Below are 20,744 nucleotides of genomic sequence, written 5' to 3' on the forward strand. Positions count from 1 at the left end.
CTTCCTTGTCATCTGAGAAGCCTGACCAGTAAACAGCCATGATAAATATTATTGCAAAACAAAATGTTATTCCACCAGTGTTTCAGGCACACAGTTCCTGCAGGGGAGGGGTGTAGAGACTTGGGGCCAGCGCCAAGCCCTGCTGGTTTCTGAGAGCTACTGCAACAAACTGGGAGACTTAGAACAACAGAAATATAGTCATGCAGTTCTGGAGAAGTCTGAAATCAAGGTGTGGGCAGGACCAGTCTCCCTCCAGGTACACCAGGGAAGAAAGATCTGTTCCAGGCCTCTCTCAAGCTCCTAGCAGTTCACTGGCTTGCAGCGGCAGAATTCCAATCATTAGATAGCATTCTCCCTGTGTGCCTGTCTGGGTCCAAAGTTCCTCCTTTTATAAGGACACCAGTCATATTGGATTAGGCACTCACTGTACTCCAGCCTGATGTCATCTCAGCTAATTACATCTGCAAATGCCCCGTTTCCAAATAAGGTCACATTCTGAGGCGCTGGGGGTTAGGACAATGACATATGATGACTACTAGCTAAAGGATTCGGGCTTTGCAAGAGGTTGTCTTGGGACTGCAGACTCCAATTAGGGGGCCCCCACACTTGAAATTTGGCCTTAAAAATCCTTCTGTCACTAGCTTTTTGGATGTCTAGAGACAATATTGAGGGGTTATGTGAGGGGTCTACTACCCCAGCTACCTGTGAATGTTTCAGCAGGAAAGATGATATGATTGGCATCCCCAAAGCTCAAATGCTCAAAAGCCAACAGCACTGCCTCGTGCATCCCACTTCCCACCCCACCCACATTTGATGCTCAGCTTTAAGAAAGATGGGGGATTTCTCTTTGCCTAAAACATACAGGCTGTCCTCCCAGGGTGGAGTTGCACTGAGGATGAGTATTTGACCATCCTTCTCATGCCAAGAGACACATGCCTCCCAGACCTCCACCTTTTCTACCCCACTCCCACCCTCAAGGACCACTCCACAGATACCTGTATTCACAAGAAATTAAGAGCTGATCAGACCGTCTGTGGAAGGCCATCTATACTTCCTTCAACTTTTAGAATCTAAATAAGGCAGAGTAAGCCTGATTTTTAAATTTTTAAAAAATATTTGTTTTCGTTTATTTATTTGGCTGTGTCGAGTCTTAGCTGTGGCACAAAGGATTTCACTGCGGCATGTGAACTTGGCTGCAGCATGTGGGATCTAGTTCCCTGATCCAGGATCAAACCTGGGCCCCCTACATTGGGAATGCAGAGTCTTAGCCACTAGACCACTAGGGAAGCCCAGCACCTAATTTTTTAATCAGATTTAATGAAGGTAACTTATATACACCAAATTTTATAAATAATTCAGTGAGTTTTGACAAATATACACAGACTGTAACCAATATAGAATATTTCTGTCATCCTAAAAACTCCCTTGTGCTTCTTAGTCATCAATATCCTTCCCCGACCTCTTCTGGCAACTGTTGATCTGCTTTCTGTCTCCATAGTTCTGCCTTTTACAGAAAGTGATAAAAATGAAATGAAAAAACATGCAGTCTTTTTTGCCAGCCTTTCTTCACCTAGCAAAATGTTTGAGATTCTTCATGTGGTTGTTCATTCCTTTTCATTGCTGAATAGTATTCCATTGTATGCATTTGCCACCATTTGTTTATGCTTTTATCTGCCAATAAACATCTGGGTTGGGCCCAACTTGGGTGCAATTAGAGTAAAGAATGAACATTTGAATGTATGTATGTCTTTGTGTTTATATATGTATTTGTTTGTCTTGGGTAGATACTTAGGAGCAGGGTTCTAAGAAACTGCTAAACTGCTTTCCAATTTGTCTGTACCATTTTGCATTCTCAGCAGCAAGGTATGAGTTCATGTTTCTCCACATCTTCATTAAATCTTGAAATTGTCAGTTCCTTAATTTTTAGTGATATGGGTAGCTCACTGTGGTATTAATTTGCATTTCCCTAATGACTAATAAAGTTAATCATCTTTTCATGTGCTCACTTGCTATTTATCTATCTTCTTTGGTGAAGTGTCTGTTTAAATCTGTTGCTTATTTTCTATCAAGGCTTTTGTCTTCTTAATTAAGTTTTAAGGATTCTAATCCATGAATGTGTTATATATCTCCATTTATTAAAATCTTTAATTTCTTTTGGTAGTTGTTTCATAGTTTTCAACATGAAAGTCTTGCACATATTTTGTTAAATTTTCATAATTCTATCATACTTGTCCTGCATTAATTTTGATGATCTTACAGTTTTTCTTCTTTAGATGATTCAGTTTCAAATATTAAGGCAACCTAATGTCGCTAAGATAACCTCCCTTGGTCAGGATATAGTTTTTATATGTTGAAGAATTTTAGTTAAATGTTAAGATTTTATTAAGGAGATTGTGTCTATGTTCACGCAGAATATAGTTTTCTTTTCTTATCATGTCTTTGGTTTTGGTATCCGAGTAATGCTGGCTTCATAAAATGTGTTGGGAAGTGTTCTCTTCTACTTTCTGGAAGAGATTGTGTAGACTTGATATTATTTTTCTTTAAATGTTTGATAGAATTAATTGGTGAGACCCTCTGGGCCTGTAGTTTTCTTTGCTGAAAGAGATTTCTGTTTTGTTTTTGAAAGATTCTAAACTATGAATAAATCTCCTTAATAAATATTGGAATACTAAGATTATGGCTTTCTTTTCAGATGGTAGTTTGTGTCTTTGCAGGCATTGGTTTATTTCATCTAAGTTATCAAAGTGATTGTTATAAAGTTGTTTCTTTCTCTTTATTATCCTCTCAATGTTTGTAAGGCCTGTAGTAATGCCCTATTTCTCATTCCTGTTATTGGCAATTTGCATGTTTTTTCTCCTTGATCGGTCAGGCTAGAGGTTTATTCATTTTATTTATCTTTGTGAAAAAATAGATTTTGGTTTCATTGATTTTCTGTATTGTTCTCCTGTTTTCTGTTTCATTGATTTTTGCACTTCATTATTTTCTTCTATCGGCTTAGTTTAGGTTTAATTTTCTCTTCTTTTTCTAGTTTCTTGAGATGGAAGCTGATACCTTTTATATGAAATCTATCTGCTTTTCTGATATAAGAATTTAACGCTGGAACTTCCCTGGTGGTCCATTGGTTGAGAATCTGCCTTCCGATGCAGGGGACGCAGGTTCCATTCCTGGTCAGAGAACTAAGATCCATCATCACAGGGCAATCAAACCTACACACCACAACAAGAGAAGAGCCTGCTCACTCTAGAGCCTGTGCCCCACAAGAGAAGCCCATGTGCCATAACAAAGACCCAGTGCAGCCAAAAAAAAAGGAACTTAATGCTATAAATTTCTCTATAATCACTCCTTTGGTTATAACTCACACAACGTTCAATTCAGTTCAGTTCAGTTCAGTTGCTCAATCGTGTCCGACTCTTTGCGACCCCATGAATCACAGCACGCCAGGCCTCCCTGTCCATCACCAACTCCCGGAGTTCACTCAAACTCAGGTCCATTGAGTCAGTGATGCCATCCAGCCATCTCATCCTCTGTCGTCCCCTTCTCCTCCTGCCCCCAATCCTTCCCAGCATCAAGGTCTTTTCCAATGAGTCAACTCTTCGCATGAGGTGACCAACATATTGGAGTTTCAGCTTTAGCATCAGTTCTTCCAGTGAACACTCAGGACTGATCTCCTTTAGGATGGACTGTTTGGACCTCCTTGCAGTCCAAGGGACTCTCAAGAGTCTTCTCCAACACCACAGTTCAAAAGCATCAATTCTTCGGCGCTCAGCTTTCTTCACAGTCCAACTCTCACATCCATACATGACCACAGGAAAAACCACAGCCTTGACTAGATGGATCTTTGTTGGCAAAGTAATGTCTCTGCTTTTGAATATGCTATCTAGGTTGGTCATAACTTTCCTTCCAAGAAGTAAGCATCTTTTAATTTCATGGCTTCAATCACCATTTGCAGTGATTTTGGAGCCCCAAAAATTGAAGTTTGACACTGTTTCTACTGTTTGCCCATCTATCTCCCATGCAGTGATGGGATCAGATGCCATGATCTTCATTTTCTGAATGTTGAGCTTTAAGCCAACTTTTTCACTCTCCTCTTTCACTTTCATCAAGAGGCTTTTTAGTTCCTCTTCACTTTCTGCCATAAGGGTGGTGTCGTCTGCATATCTGAGGTTATTGATATTTCTCCCAGCAATCTTGATTCCAGCTTGTGCTTCTTCCAGCCCAGCGTTTCTCATGATGTACTCTGCATATAAGTTAAATAAGCAGGGTGGCAATATACAACCTTGACGTACTCCTTTTCCTATTTGGAACCAGTCTGTTGTTCCATGTCCAGTTCCTACTGTTGCTTCCTGACCTGCATATAGGTTTCTCAAGAGGCAGGTCAGGTGGTCTGGTATTCCCATCTCTTTCAGAATTTTCCACATTTTATTGTTATCCACACAGTCAAAGGCTTTGGCATAGTCAATAAAGCAGAAATAGATGTTTTTCTGGAACTCTCTTGCTTTTTCCATGATCCAGAGGATGTTGGCAATTTGATCTCTGGTTCCTCTGCCTTTTCTAAAACCAGCTTGAACATCAGGAAGTTCACAATTCATGTATTGCTGAAGCCTGGCTTGGAGAATTTTGAGCATTACTTTACTAGCGTGTGAGATGAGTGCAATTGTGCAGTAGTTTGAGCATTCTTTGGCATTGCCTTTCTTTGGGATTGGAATGAAAACTGACCTTTTCCAGTCCTGTGGCCACTGCTGAGTTTTCCAAATTTGCTGGCATATTGAGTGCAGCACTTTCACAGCATCATCTTTCAGGATTTGAAATAGCTCAACTGGAATTCCATCACCTCCACTAGCTTTGTTCGTAGTGATGCTTTCTAAGGCCCACTTGACTTCACATTCCAAGATGTCTGGCTCTAGGTCAGTGATCACACCATCATGATTACCTGGGTCGTGAAGCTCTTTTTTGTACAGTTCTTCTGTATATTCTTGACATTTCTTCTTAATATCTTCTCCTTCTGTTAGGTCCATACCATTTCTGTCCTTTATCGAGCCCATCTTTGCATGAAATGTTCCCTTGTTACCTCTTAATTTTCTTGAAAAGGTCTCTAGTCTTTCCCATTCTGTTGTTTTCCTATTTCTTTGCATTGATCACTGAGGAAGGCTTTCTTATCTCTCCTTGCTATTCTTTGGAACTCTGCATTCAGATGCTTATATCTTTCCTTTTCTCCTTTGCTTTTCGCGTCTCTTCTTTTCACAGCTATTTGTAAGACCTCCTCAGACAGCCATTTTGCTTTTCTGCATTTCTTTTCCATGGGGATAGTCTTGATCCCTGTCTCCTGTACAATGTCACGAACCTCTGTCCATAGTTCATCAGGCACTCTGTCTATCAGATCTAGTCCTTTAAATCTATTTCTCACTTCCACTGTATAAATATAAGGGATTTGATTTAGGTCATACCTGAATGGTCTAGTGGTTTTTCCTACTTTCTTCAATTTAAGTCTAAATTTGGCAATAAGGAGTTCATGATCTGAGCCACAGTCAGCTCCCAGTCTTGTTTTTTCTGACTGTATAGAGCTTCTCCATCTTTGGCTGCAAAGAATATAATCAATCACTTTACTTTCATCTTATTCAAAATATTTTCTAATTTTCCTCTTGATTTCTTACTTGACTCATGGATTACTTCAAAGCACATTATTGATTTCTAAACATTTAATGATTTTAAATATTTTTTGTAGACTTCTAGTTTAATTCTGTTATGATCAGAAAGGATACTTCTTATCATTTTAATCCTAAATTTACTGAGACTTGTTTTATGTTCCAGAATGCAGTCTGTTTTGGTGAGAATGGATAAAGAAGATGTGATAACATATATACAATGGAATGTTACTCAACTATAATAAGGAACACATTTGAGTCAGTTCTAATGAGGTGGATGAACCTAGAGCTTATTATACAGAGTGAAGTGAGTCAGAAAGAGAAAAGCAAATTTCGTATATTAATGCATATATATGGAATCTAGAAAGAAGGTACTGAGGATCCTATTTGCAAAGCAGCAAAGGAAATGCAGACATAAAGAACAGACTTTTGGACACGGGAGAAGAAAAGTGTGGGATGATTTGAGACAGTAGCATTGAAACATACATTAGCATACGTAAAATAGATAGCCAGTGGGAATCTGAGGTATGACACAGGGACCCAAATCTGGTGCTCTGCAACAACCTCGAGGGGTGGGATCGGGTGGGAGGTGGGAGAGAGGTTAAAGAGGGAGGGGAATATGTATACCTATGACTCTTTCATGTTGATATATGGAAGAAATCATCACAATATTGTAATTATCCTCCAATTAACAATAAAATAAAATTGAAAAAAAAAAGAGTATGTAGTCTGCTCTTGTTGGATTCAGTTCAGTTCAGTCGCTCAGTCATGTCCGACTCTTTGGGACCCCATGAACCGCAGCATGCCAGGCCTCCCTGTCCATCACCAACTCCCAGAGTCCAGCCAAACCCATGTCCATTGAGCCATCCAACCATTTCATCCTCAGTCTTGTTGGGTAGCATGTTTTATAAATATTAATCAATTCAAGTTTGACCTAATAGTGTTCAAGACTTCTGGATCCTTATAGACTTTTTGTCTTATTATTCTATAAATTTTAAAGAAAGAAACACTGGGTAAAGAAGTAAAGAAAGAATCACTGGGATTTCCAACTAATTGTGGGGTTTTCTACTTCTCCTTTCTTTCAGCTTTGGTTCATGTATTTTTAAGCTGTATTTTTAGGAGCTTATGCCTTCAGGACTTTTATGTTTTCTTGGTAAGTTGACTCTTCTATTATTATGTAAACTTCCTCTTTATTGCGAGCAATTTTCCTTACTCTGAAGCCTGATATCTGGTATTAATAAAGTCATTCCAGCTTTCTTTCAATCACGGCTAGCATAGCACAATTTTTCCATCCTTTTACTTTTAACCTATCTTTGTCTTTATATTTAAAGTGAATTTCTTATGGGTGTAGGCTTCCCTGGTGGCTCAGCTGGTAAAGAATCCGCCTGCAGTGTGGGAGACCTGGGTTCGATCCGTGGGTTGGGAAGATCCCTGGAGAAGAGAAAGGCTACCCGCTCCAGTATTCTGGCCTGGAAAATTGCATGGACTGTATAGTCCATGGGGTCGCAAAGAGTCAGACGTGACTGAGCAACTTTCACTTCTTATAGGTGCACGTAGTGTGTTTTGCTTTTATTAGTCAAACTGACCAGTCCTTTTTATTTGGAATGTTTAGACTACTTATATGTAATATATATAATCATTTACATGATTGATTGAGTTTAAAACTATCATCCTGTTATTTGTTTTCTATCTGTGCCATCTCCATCTGTTCTCTCTTTTTCTTGTTTTTTGTCTTTTTTTGAAGTGAAGTGAAGTGAAGTCGCTCAGTCGTGTCTGACTCTGCTATTCCATGGACTGTAGCCCACCAAGCTCCTCCATCCATGGCATTTTCCAGGCAAGAGTACTGGAGTGGGGCGCCATTTCCTTCTCCAAGGGATCTTCCTGACCCAGGGATCAAATACCCGGGTCTTCCGCATTGTAGGCAGACGCTTTGCCCTCTGATCCACAAGGGAAGTTACACACCGTTTTATCTTCAATATTAGCTACAGCTTTGTTTTGTGGTTGCTTTGGTGTTTGCTAAATTATCCCAACCTACTTTCCAATAACGTTATGCCTCACACATATAGAGTAAGAACTTTACAATAGCATATTTCCATTTCTCCCTCTCCTCTCTTTTGTTACTGGCATACATTTATCTCAAGTAATGCTATAAACCATAAATTACATTGTTTTCTTTTCCACTTGAGACAGTCAATGATTATGTAACACAGTTTAAAATTGAAAACAATTTATTTTATACCTATTTCTATATTTATCACCTGCAGAACTCTTCATTCATCTGTAGAGACCCAAACTTTTACCTGTCTTCATATTTCTTCTCCCTGAAGAATCTTTTTTTTTTTTTAATTCAGGCCCACTGTAATGTATTCTCTCACCTTTTTTTTTGTCTGAAAAAGTCTTCATTTCAGCTTCAATGTTAAAAGATATTCTTGTTAGGTTAGATTTCTAGGCTGAGAGTTTATTTTTTTATCATAACCTTAAAACGTTGCTCCATTACCTCTGGTTTGCTTGGTTTATGATAAGAAGCCTATTATCATTTTTATCTTTGTCCCTTTACACATAATACCCCTTTTTTCCTTTGGCTGGTTTTGTGATTTCCTGATTATCTCTGGCTTTGACCAACTTGATTATGATGTGCCTTGGTATGATTTTCTTTATGCTTCTTCTACTTTGATCTTGTTGAAATTGCTGGATCTATGGCTTCATATTTTTTATTGTACTTTAGAAACTGCCTATTTTCTCTTGAAACATTTTTCCTGTCTCACCCTTTCCTCTTTTTCTTCTGTGACACCAGTAACATACAAGAGGCCACATAATATTGTACCATAGGTCACCGATGCTCTGTTTATTTCTGTAGTATTTTTCCTCTCTGCTTAATTTTGAATCACTTTTATACTATTTCTTTCAGCTCATTGATCCTTACTTCTGTAGTGTCTTATCCACTGTAATTCCATCCAGTATATTTTTTATTTCAGATATTGTTTTTCCTCTCCAGAAGTTCCATTTGACCTCCCTTTGTATCCCGCATTTCTCTCCTCTTCATGTTCACATTCTCCTATACTTTCTTGAATATCTGTATAATTTTTATAATGATGGGTGGCTTTAACATCCTTGTCTACTAATTTCATCATTTCTGTCATGGCTTGGTCTATTTCTATTAACTGATTTTATTCTCAATTATTCATCTTATTTTCTTGCTTTCTTATGTCTTATAATTATGTAAGAGTGTATGTGTGTGTGTGTGTGTGTTAGATTCTGCTCTCATATATACAGGGCTTCCCTGGTGGCTCAGATGGTAAAGAATCTGACTGCAATGTGGGAGACCCTTGTTCAATCCCTGAGTTGGGAGGATCCCCTGGAGACAGGCATGGCAACCCACTCCAGTATTCCTGCCTGGAGAATCCCATGGACAGAGGAGTCTGGCGGGCTACAGTCCATAGGGTCGCAAAGAGTCGGACATAACTGAAGTGACTTAACACGCACATACTTGGAATGCATTGGATGCTCTTGAGACTTGCTTTAAGCTTTGTTAGGGCAGGTCCACAACAACCATTATTCCTTGGGGTGTTGTGGCTCTACTACTGAAAAAAAAAACTCCTCTGAGGATTCTACCCAATGCTGCATTTATTAGGAGATCTTGCCACTCTAGCTGGCGGGAACATGAATTATTCCTGCCCCTCTGTGAGCTCTAGGAACTCTTCGCTCTATGATTTCTAGTGGGTTCCCCCGGTTGTGGTGAGTTTCCTCTCGTGCATGTGCAGATCAGTACTCAGCCAAAGATGCTAGGGGACTTCTGCAGACCTTCAGAGCTCTTTCTCTGTACAATTCCATTCCATTCTCTCTGCTACCCCACATGGCAAATTCCAGGTACCATGGCTTCCCCAAACTGATTTCTGTCTTCTCAAACCAACAAGGTCAACAAGCTATGTGCTGTTCCCTCCACCCTCACCTCACACTGCAACCCTAGTATCTGCCTCCAGGAGTAAGCTGGAACCCTAGAGGGTTCATCTTTTTTGTTTTTCTTCTCTTGGGGATCCCATTCCTATGCTGTTAATACCTGCTGTCCAATGTCTCCCAAACCATTGCTTCAGAGGTGTTGTTTTGTTTTTTGCTGTTTAAAGTTAAGAGCATAAATCTGGCCCCAGTCACTATAGGATAGCTGACAGTGGAAGTAGGTACCTATCTCTGAGGGATGTTGAAGGACAAATGTCCACATTTCCTGCACTGATCTATCCCACTGTCTCATTTAACTCCATTGTTATCTCTTGTCTCCCACATATTTTCTCTGGACTGTCTTCTGAACGGCCATATTTTAGACCTACAGGAAAGGATTCAGCATAAAGTCCCCAGGGTACTGCCAGGGCTTTTCCAAATGCAGGCATGTATCTCCAGCCTGCAGAAAAACAAACCAAAGCTTAGTACAATGCTCCCTTGATCTCTTACAGAGAGACAGGTGAACCTGGTGAAATGACCTGACCCTCATCAGTGGGTTTACTGAATGAAGTCCTAGGCTAGAAATTGAGGAAAGCAGGGTTCAAGTTTCATTCTGTGACGTAGCAACTGTGTTCATTTGGGCATGTCACTGAGGTCAGTTTTCTCATCTGAATATTTAAGAGATTGAACAAGATGACCTTTAAGTATCCTACTAACTTTGAGGTTATGATCCTGGGATCTATCTGTAAAGTAAACCTGACTATGGTCCTTTCCGTCACCTTGTTCACATGGATAAGTTATGCAAGAACAAGTCATGCCCTGGTTCTGAACACCACCACCCATCAGTTCTCTATAAGGCAGAAGAGGGTCTTTCAGGTAGGGGGAAGACGCATCGTGGAAGCAGGGTGGTCCCACTGGATGAGGATGCTTCCAGAATGGTCCTGCTTCCATGCTCTCATACAAGTGAATGCAGGACCATTGTCTAACTGCTGCTGCTGCTGCTGCTAAGTCACATCAGTCATGTCAGACTCTGTGCAACCCCATAGGCAGCAGCCCACCAGGCTCCCATCCCTGGGATTCTCCAGGCAAGAATACTGGAGTGGGTTGTCATTTCCTTCTCCAGTGCATGAAAGTGAAAAGTGAAAGTGAAGTCACTCAGTCATGTCCGACTCTTCGAGACCCCATGGGCTGTAGCCTACCAGGCTCCTCCATCCATGGGATTTCCCAGGCAAGAGTACTGGAGTGGGTTGCCATTGCCTTCTCCATTGTCTAACTAGGCCCACCCTTTATTTTGTTCACTCAAAAAGACATCCATGCATGATTCCATTTGCCAGCATCTTCTTTCCCATCAACGATGTGCCACCATATATAAACACATGTTCCACATTCCTGTTCAGGCCAACTCTGACAGATCCAGTCTTCACTCCCCTCCCCAAATGCCACAGGGCAGAGGATCTTCCCTTCCCCACTCCATCTGTTCCTACCTTGACAGCCAGCCACTGGGTGCTCTAATCGAGACTGTACAACAGCTCTGGGCCCAGCATGAAGAGTAGAGGAACAGTGAGGAGTCGACAGGGGGTTGCTAAGAGCATTGCTGTTGCTAAGTCGCTTCAGTCGTGTCCGACTCGGTGCGACCCCATAGATGGCAGCCCACCAGGCTCCACCGTCCCTGGGGTTCTCCAGGCAAGAGTACTGGAGTGAGTTGCCATTGCCTTTACATCATCCCAACCTCAAATGCTCCCAAGGTCTGGCAATCAAGTCCTGAGAACACATTTTACTCCCAGCAGAAATCTAGTGCAGGAACCTTAGGAAGCAGATAGTCATCTTCTGACTCTAGCCACTCCATCCTCTCCATTCTTGGGTGACCCTGGGCAGGCACCTTCCTTCCCTTGACCTCTGTTCCCTCCTACCTAAAGTGGGGTACAGCATTTCTGGACCCTCTGTGAAGTCAGGGATGTTGATGGGACAAATAAGGTCTTAAATAAAAGGACAGAGTTTGCTAAATGCAAGTGGTGGTAACAGCGCTGAGATAATTGGCTTTCCTGCACTGACTAGCTGCAAATACATACACACAGGAACTTTATTTTCCGGCTTTCAGGCTGTTAAAAGATGCTGTGATTTCCCGGTTCACCCCTAGAGTTTCTTTGTGTTGTCCTGAAGAGAAAGAGAGGGGAAGGAGGTGGGGGTTGGGTGCAGATTTACTCCACAGTTGCTATTTTAGTATCTAGAGGAGCCAGGCTTGTTGATTGCAGAGATTGCTATCTCTCTTAGGCTCAGGGAAGGTCACCTTCAAACCAGACTCTCCTTTCCTCCTAGTGCTCGGTGCAGGCAGAACCTGGGGCAGTGGTGGATCAAGAATGGGGGTGGGTAGGTGCTGTGCAGACGATGCCCTGAGAGCTAAGAACCCAGGTAGGGGTAAAGGAAATAGGGTGAGAGTGAGTCTGAGAGCCACTTCCTGCAATAGATTACAGCACATGTCTGGGAGGAATCTGAGTTGTTTTTAATAATAATACCCTTGTCTGCCTTGGCTCTTGCTAGGAAGACAGTGGGTTATGCATGGATGAAGGAAGGGTTATACATGCATGTCAGAGATCACTGGACACAGCCAATGCCTCGGAGGCAAGACTCAGGAAAGGAAGAGAGCTGGCAGAAGCATTCCCAAAGATGTGATGTTAGTTGCAGGAAGAGAAGAGAAAAAGGCCATTCAAACACTGGTCCAGGCCCCCCTTGGCTTCAGGGAGGAGGAGAGGTGGGGTGCAACCCATGAGAGAATGAGGGCCCACAGAGAATAGACTTCCTGGGACAAGATCCAACATCATCCACCGTAGAGTCCAGACCACGTGCCAATATTTTCAGGAAGGAAGAGACCAGGGTGGTGGCATCCCTAAGGGAGAGTATAAGCCGAGCTGCTCCTCGTTATCCACCTGTGTCCATATCATTCTCCCCCTTCCCACGTGTCTCTCTGTTCTGCCCTCTTGAGGTTCACTGGGTGACCCCCACTCAACCCTCTGCCAGAGCAAATTACAGTGTTCCGGACTCTTTCAAGCAGACCTCCAGGGGCCATTTTCATGTTCCCTGAGGAGGCTCTGCATCTCTGCACAGAGCCAGCCAGCATGCAGGGAGTCCCCAAAGAGAGGGCTTTGAAATGGGGTCTCTTACTTACTGGAAGCAATGAGGTGTTTGTTTGTTTGTTTTTTAAGACCCTCAGTTCAGTTCAATCACTCAGTCATGTCCGACTCTTTGCGACCCCATGGACTGCAGCATCCCAGGCTTCCCTGTCCATCACCAAATCCTGGAGTTTACTCAAACTCATGTCCACTGAGTCGGTGATGCCATCCAACCATCTCATCCTCTGCCATCCCCTTCTCCTCCTGCCTTCAGTCTTTTCCAGCATCAGGGTCTTTTCCAATGAGTCAGTTCTTTGCATCAAGTGGCCAAAGTATTGGAGTTTCAGCTTCAGCATCAGTCCCTCCAATGAATACTCAGGATTGATCTCCTTTAGGATTAACTGGTTGGATCTCCTTGCAGTCCAAGGGACTCTCAAGAATCTTCTCCAACACCACAGTTCAAAAGCATCAATTCTTCAGTGCTCATCTTTCTTTATAGTCCAACTCTCACATCCATACATGACTACCAGAAAAACCATAATTTTGACTAGATAGACTTTTGTTGGCAAAATAATGTCTGTGCTTTTCAAAAAATGCTGTCTAGGTTGGTCATAGGTTTTCTTCCAAGAAGCAAGCATCTTTTAATTTCATGGCTGCTGTCACCATCTGCAGTGATTTTGGAGCCCCAAAAAATAAAATCTCTCACTGCTTCCATTGTTTCCCCATCTATTTGCTGTCTATTTCCCCATCTATTCCCCCATCTATTTAACACCCTATTTCAACCTTAAAGCCTGGGGAATTCTATCTCTGAAGCTCCCAGTGGGTCCAGGGATGGATCAGGTTGGGGTGGAGAGGGAGTATTAGTAAAGATCAAATCTAGCACACGGTGCTTTCCGTTCACCCTCATTTCACTCCAGGTCTCTGGATCTGGCCTCTGGGAGCTAAGGGAGAAGCTCAGGTTTTATTTCTGGTGGTGGTGGTGGTATTGTGTGTGTGTGTGTATCAGCAAGTATCTGTGTGTGAGCTCAAACATATGTATTCACCTTGCCCCTTGGGTATCATTGGCCTTCATTTTGATGCCTCTGATGGCTGAGTGTTCCCCTGGCCTCTCAATCAAACTCTACCCTTGGTGCAGTAATCTGTCTTTAACAACTCCCACTGCCAGTCAATAAAATGTCAATTTGGTTCTCCTTTTGTTAAATCTTAAACCTGTGTAATGCCGCTCCTTTCTTGGCTTGTTCAGTCAAGCTCATGTTTACCCCCGCTGCTTTCCCCAACTCCTCAGCAAGGTCACCTTGTCCTCGAGCAGAGGAACAAAGATGCTCAAGTGGAGGGTGTCGCAGAGCTGTAGGGGTTTGGAGACCAGAATGGTGGGAGCCCACAAGCGTCTCCAGTTTTCCTTAGCTCTTGGAAACCCTGACAAACCAGCCTCCTGTATCACTGAATTCCTTGACTTTCCCAAACTCGCTCTTCAGGTGAGTAGCATTAAAGTGGACATGCATGAGCACTGAGAACCAGACTCAGCTCCATCAGTCACTGCTGCTGCTGCTGCTAAGTCGCTTCAGTCGTGTCTGACTCTGTGCGACCCCATAGACGGTAGCCCACCAGGCTCCCCCGTCCCTGGGATTCTCCAGGAAGGAACACTGGAGTGGGTTGCCATTTCCTTCTCCAATGCATGAAAGTGAAAAGTGAAAGTGAAGTTGCTCAGTCATGTCCGACTCTTAGCTACCCCATGGACTGCAGCCCACCAGGCTCCTCCACCCATGGGATTTTCCAGGCGAGAGTACTGGAGTGGGGTGCCATTGCCTTCTCTGCCATCAGTAACTAACCATATGATTTAACTTCTCTGGATCTCAGTTTACCATATCTGTGCAATGGGCATAATAACAATATCCTCACTGTCCAAGAGGACTAAAGGAGTTAACACATGTGAAAACATGTTCTGACCTGGGAACAAGGAGGCTGAATGGCAGGAAGGATAGGTCTGAGGCTCTGGAGTCAGAAACTGTAGGCAAGTTACTTAGCTCTCCAGCTTCAGTTTTCCCACACACAAAACTTGGGCTCATTGTGAAGAGTTAAATTAGATAGCCTACACAAAATATTGGAACACAGAAGGTGAACTCTGAATGTGAGGTCTCCTCCACATCCACTTTCCCAGGCTTCCCCTTGGAACAGACTCTGTGACTCACTGAAATTTTTTTTTTTTTTTTTTTTTTTTTTGAGTGGTGATTGTTTGAGTGTGCTTCTGGACACAGGAGCCCCAGGAGCCGTCATCAAAACTCAATTCAAGGAGAGTCAATTCATCGCTTTCATTTTGCCAAATAAAATAAAATGGGTGGCTTCCCATCAATGGAGTCTCAGAAAAATTACTTTTGGCAAGTAAGCCCACCTCCCAGGGGAATGCTCCAGAACTGGGCTGATCCGGATTGGTGAGTCCTTGGCTCTGAGGCAGGAAGCAGTTGGCTTTTAGTCCTTCATGTTGGCAGCTGAGCCCTATGATCTGTAAGGTCTCCTATGGGTTTTTTTTTTTTTTTTTTTTCTCACTACTGCTCATTTATCAATACATCACCCCCGCATCTGTGAGGTCAGGACTAGTAGAGATCAGAGGATTCACCCAGGGTCACATAACCCCCAAGTGGTGGTCACAGGTTGCCCAGCTATAATGGCACTTACTTTCTTCAAGACAGCATCTTTGCCCTCACCTTAAGACTCACTGATGAAAGTGAAAGAGGAGAGTGAAAAAGTTGGCTTAAAGCTCAACATTCAGAAAACAAAGATCATGGCATCCAGTCCCATCACTTCATGGGAAATAGATGGGGAAACAGTGGAAACAGTGTCAGACTTTATTTTTGGGGGCTCCAAAATCACTGCAGATGGTGACTGCAGCCATGAAATTAAAAGACGCTTACTCCTTGGAAGGAAAGTTATGACCAACCTAGATAACATATTCAAAAGCAGAGACATTACTTTGCCAATAAAGGTCCGTCTAGTCGAGGCTATGGTTTTTCCTGTGGTCATGTATGGATGTGAGAGTTGGACGGTGAAGAAGGCTGAGTGCCAAAGAATTGATGCTTTTGAACTGTGGTGTTGGAGAAGACTCTTGAGAGTGCCTTGGACTGCAAGGAGATCCAAGCAGTCCATTCTGAAGGAGATCAGCCCTGGGATTTCTTTGGAAGGAGTGATGCTAAAGCTGAAACTCCAGTACTTTGGCCACCTCATTGGAAGAGTTGACTCATTGGAAAAGACTGTGATGCTGGGAGGGATTGGGGGCAGGAGGAGAAGGGGACAACAGAGGATGAGATGGCTGGATGGCATCACTGACTCAATGGATGTGAGTCTGAGTGAACTCCAGGAATTGGTGATGGACAGGGAGGCCTGGCGTGCTGTGATTCATGGGGTTGCAAAGAGTCAGACACAACTGAGCGACTGAACTGAACTGAACTGAACTAAGACTCACTGGACTTCCCAGGTGGCACAGTGGTAAAGAATCTGCTTGCCAAAGCAGGAGCATGAAGAGACATGGGTCCAGGGTTGGGAAGATTCCCTGCAGCAAGAAATGGCAACCCACTCCAGGATTCTTGCCTGGACAATTCCATGGTCAGAGAAGCCTGGGGGTCTACAATCCACGGGGCCTCAAAGAGTCAGACACAACTGAGCACAGAACATAGGTAAGATTTATTAGGTTCTGTACCTGTTACAAAAGTCAAGGAAGGCTCAGGCCGAGGGAGCATGCGGTGGACTCTGTGCTCCAACAAGGCAAGGCTTTGCTCTCTCTGAGGGAGCAGGTGTTCTTCTAGCTCAAAAGACTTCAAGCCTTTGGTCTCTGTGGCCCAACATATGGTCTTTCTCCCCCAAATTCTAAGGATGGAGGACCTGCTTGTTGCCAATTTACCCTCTAGGATCATGGCTCCTCGAAGCCAACTCCCTAATCCATCTGAAGCTTTCAATTAAAAATTGCCTGTGGAAGCATCCCAGGCAACTGATTGATGGGCTGTGTCTGAGGAAGCCGACCAGACCAAGCTCAGGGATTTGAGACATAGCTATATCTACTTCCCTGAAAGGCACACCCCACCCCCAAGCCACTCCCGCCTCCAGATTTCAGCAGCATCAGGACCCATCGAGGACTGCTGGATGTGCCTTCAACATCTGACGGCTGTCAGCAGGGAGGGCTCCACCAATTAGTCCATCCATGAACAGGAATCAGATAGAAGGCCGTAACTGCCCTGGGACCCACATGAGAATGTCAGCGTTCTACAGGAGGGTGACAGGACAAGAGTGTGGAGCAAATAGAGATTATGGCTCTAAGAGAAATAGGAGTCAGTAGCAGAGAACACGGAGTTCTCTACCGCCTAGATGTCCTGCTATTAAGGAACTGAAGTCCTCCAAATTCCTTCTCTTAAACTCCTCTCAAATTCCTAGTCTCCCATCTTTTCCCAAGGCTGTCCTGTCTTGTCTTATCCTTTCTGACTTTGAGTCTATCAACAGCCTCTTAAATGCTCAAAAGGGTATCTGATTTCCACATGTCAACTGGGTGATCCATTCCAATGAAAGTTGGTTTAAAATTCCATTTGCTTAGGGCACAAGCATGTATGCGTGTGTGTGTGCTAAGCTGCTTCAGTCATGTCTGACTCTGTGCAATCCTATGGACTGTAGCCCGCCAGGCTCCTCTGTCCATGGGATTCTCCAGGCAAGAATATTGGACTAGGTAACTATTCCCTTCTTCAGGGGATCTTCCTGACCCAGGGATCGAACCCATCAATCTACCATCCAACAGGAAGGCTAGGACCTCAATGATAATTTCCATTCAGCCATGCAGCCATTCGCCATCCCATCATCCTGCTGTCCCTGCCTAAGGCAGCCGCCATTCTGAATCACAGGTCCATTGTTCCTTAATATAGTAACAATTTTTCCTCTAATATAGTGCTAACTTGTCTGCATGTATTCCTTAAAGGTGAAGATTTTTATTTCAGTTGATCTTCAGTTCAGTTCAGTTGCTCAGTTGTGTCCGACTCTTTGCGACCCCATGAATTGCAGCACTCCAGGCCTCCCTGTCCATCACCAACTCCCAGAGTTCACCCAAACTCTTATCCATCAAGTCCGTGATGCCAGCCAGCCATCTCATCCTCTGTCATCCCCTTCTCCTGCCCCAGTCCCTCCCAGCATCAGAGTCTTTTCCAATGAGTCAACTCTTCGCGTCAGGTGGCCAAAGTATTGGAGTTTCAGCTTTAGCATCAGTCCTTCCAAAGAACACCCAGGGCTGATCTCCTTTAGAATGGACTGGTTGGATCTCCTTGAAGTCCAAGGGACTCTCAAGAGTCTTCTCCAACACCACAGTTCAAAAGCATCAATTCTTACCACTCTAAAAAAAGGGTGGGGGGGCACTGTGCTGTATGTAATGAGAGCCTTTTCTTCCTTCACTTCACATTGCTTTGCTAAGATGCTTCCATATTGCTTCATGTCACAGAGGTTTATTCATTTTCATTGCTGTGTAATATTCCTTTATGTGACTATTCTACAGTTTATTCATCTACTCTCCTGTTTGTGGGCATTTGGGTTACTTACATTAATAAAGTTTATTTTAAAATTAAATGAAGTGCAAACATCCAAGAATAGCCAGGACAGTCTTGAATATATGTATGTAATATATATTAGCATATGTAAATATACCCTCTGGAAGGATTTATACACAGAATATATATCCCTGAAGTGTGTAAAAATACTGCTATGCTACTGCTGGCTTCATCAACTAGGATTAACCTCATTGTTCTAACTCACTTTTTGTTAGTAAGGAGAAACCTAATCACAAGATCTGCTAAATTACATAGTATATGTACATGTCAAATTGTATCTGGAGGTACTGCTGGGGATAAACCCACTGGGGATGTAAATCAAATAAAAATACTTAAGGTGCAAAAAAAGAATATATAAAGAATATAAAAATTCACTAAAAGTAGGATAAATTATCCAGTTTAAAATGGGAAGAGACTCAAATACATCATAAAAAAGAATATCCACATGACCAATTAATATACGAAAAGATGCTCAATGTTATCGATCTTCAAAGAAACCAAAAAAAAAAAAAACCATGGTAAGATATGACCTCACACTCAACACAATGATGAAAATGTGAAAGACTGACAACACGAAGTGTTGATGAGGATGTCAAGAAACTAGAACTCTCATACCCTCAGGCAAGAACACAGATTGGTACAACATCAGAACAGAGGCATTGTCTATCCAAGTTGTGTATAGATATACTCTATAACTCAGCAATTTCATTACTAGATATACAGCCAGAGGAAATGCATACACATGTACACCAAAGGACAGGCATAAGAATGTTTATAGAAGCATTATTGATCATTGTTTCGTGTATGTATGCTCAGTCACTCAGTTGTGTCTGACTCTTTGCAAGCCCATGGACTGTAGCCTACCAGGCTCCTCTTTCCCAGGGGTCAAACCTGTGTCTCCCGCACTGGCAGGCAGATTCTTTACCACTGAGTCATCTGGGAGGCTCTCATTGTTTAATACCACTTGCAAATTCTGCCCCAGGAACACACATGCTCTAGGCATATGTACAACAGGCTATAAGAGAGACTGGAGGACTTCCCTGGTGACCCAGTGGCTAAGACTCTGTGCTCTCAATGCAGGGCATCAGGTTCAATCCCTGGTCAGGAAACTAGATCCCACAAGCCACAATTAAGAGTTCTCATGCTGCAACTAAAGATTGTGCATACTGCAAGGGAGACTGAAGGTCCCACATGCTGTGACTAAGACCTGGCACAGCCAAACAAATAAAATGAAACCCATCAACAACTAAAGTTATAAAAAAGAGAGAGTCTGGAACTTGGCTTTCCTCAAAAGGGAGTGTGAGGAGAGTATTCCTGGGGACAATGGGCTATGGAGAGGAGCTCCCCTCAGCCCCTTTAGAAAACAGTGATTGTCTTTCTAGAATAACAAGTTGGGGATCCAGTACTAAATATCTTTTCTTGTGTTGTTGGAAGAGGGTGTTTTCTATGACCGGTGTGCTCTCTTGGCAGAATTCTATTAGCCTTTGCTCTGCTTCATTCTGTACTCCAAGGCCAGATTTGCTTGTTATTCCAGGTGTTTTTTGACTTCCTACTTTTGCATTCCAGTCCCCTATAATGAAAAGGACATCTTTTTGGGGTGTTAGTTCTAGCAGGTCTTGTAGGTCTTCATAGAACCATTCAACTTCAGCTTCTTCAGCATTACTGGTTGGGGCATAGACTTGGATTACCTTGATATTGAATGGTTTGCCTTGGAAATGAACAGAGATGATTCTGCCGTTTTTGAGATTGCATCCAAGTACTGCATTTCAGACTCTTTTGTTGACTATGATGGCTATTCCATTTCTTCTAAGGGATTCCTGCCCACAGTAGTAGATATCATGGTCATCTGAGTTAAATTCACCCATTCCAGTCCATCTTAGTTGACTGATTCCTAGAATATCAATGTTCACTCTTGCCATCTCCTGTTTGACCACTTCCAATTTGCCTTGATTCATGGACCTAACATTCCTGGTTCCTATGCAGTATTGCTCTTTAATTGAATCTTGCTTCTATCACCAGTCCCATCCACAACTGGGTGTTGTTTTTGCTTTGGCTCCATCCCGTCACTCTTTCTGGAGTTATTTCTCCACTGATCTCCAGCAGCATATTGGGTACCTACTGACCTGGAGAGTTCATCTTTCAATGTCCTATCTTTTTGCCTTTTCATACTGTTCATGGGGTTCTTGAGGCAAGAATACTGAAGCAGTTTGCCATTCCCTTCTCCAGTGGACCACATTCTGTCAGACATCTCCACCATGACCCGTCTGTCTTGGGTGGCTCCACGTGGCATGGCTTAGTTTCACTGAGTTAGACAAGGCTGTGGTCCGTGTGATCAGATTGGTTAGTTGTCTGTGATTGTGATTTCAGTCTGTCAGATATGCAAATGACATCACCCTTATGGCAGAAAGTGAAGAAGAACTAAAGAGCCTCTTGATGAAAGTGAAAGAGGAGAGTGAAAAAGTTGGTTTCAAAGCTCAACATTCAGAAAACTA

The sequence above is a fragment of the Bos indicus x Bos taurus genome, chromosome 4 (assembly GCF_003369695.1).
Source record: "Bos indicus x Bos taurus breed Angus x Brahman F1 hybrid chromosome 4, Bos_hybrid_MaternalHap_v2.0, whole genome shotgun sequence".
Classification (NCBI taxonomy): Eukaryota; Metazoa; Chordata; class Mammalia; order Artiodactyla; family Bovidae; genus Bos; species Bos indicus x Bos taurus.